Genomic DNA, 440 nt, shown 5'->3' on the forward strand with positions numbered 1-440 from the left:
GCATGTAAGTCCCCGTCCACGTGTCCCCATAACACCACTCCCTGGAAATATGCCCCTTCCCTTGTACTCGCCTTTCATAGGGCGGCGTCTCATCTGTTTGGGTCCTCAGATCCAGGCCTGGTAAAGGCCCCTGTCACAACCCCACATGGGCAAGGTCACCTACTGCAGACACCCTCCCTTATAGAATGCCATGCGCATCTGCGACCCTTGGCAGAGTCAAGAGCCCTTTGATAAAGAAAAAAGGCCTGCTTTCATTTCTGGGTGGGCAGGGGGCTCGCGAGGTGATATGCTATTTAAGGGAAGGGGCTGCACCTTGTCCAAGACTGCCTCTCCTGAAGGATCTCAGTGCCCTGACTGGCAGTGCCCAAACTTCCAGACCCTTCTTTCCCCTGCCACCCCCCACCCCACGCCCTCACCGTGGCCAGGGGTCAGCGGCCTCC

The sequence above is a fragment of the Echinops telfairi genome, unplaced genomic scaffold (genome assembly GCF_000313985.2).
Source record: "Echinops telfairi isolate 266 unplaced genomic scaffold, ASM31398v2 ScPeMD7_7458;HRSCAF=8496, whole genome shotgun sequence".
Classification (NCBI taxonomy): domain Eukaryota; kingdom Metazoa; phylum Chordata; class Mammalia; order Afrosoricida; family Tenrecidae; genus Echinops; species Echinops telfairi.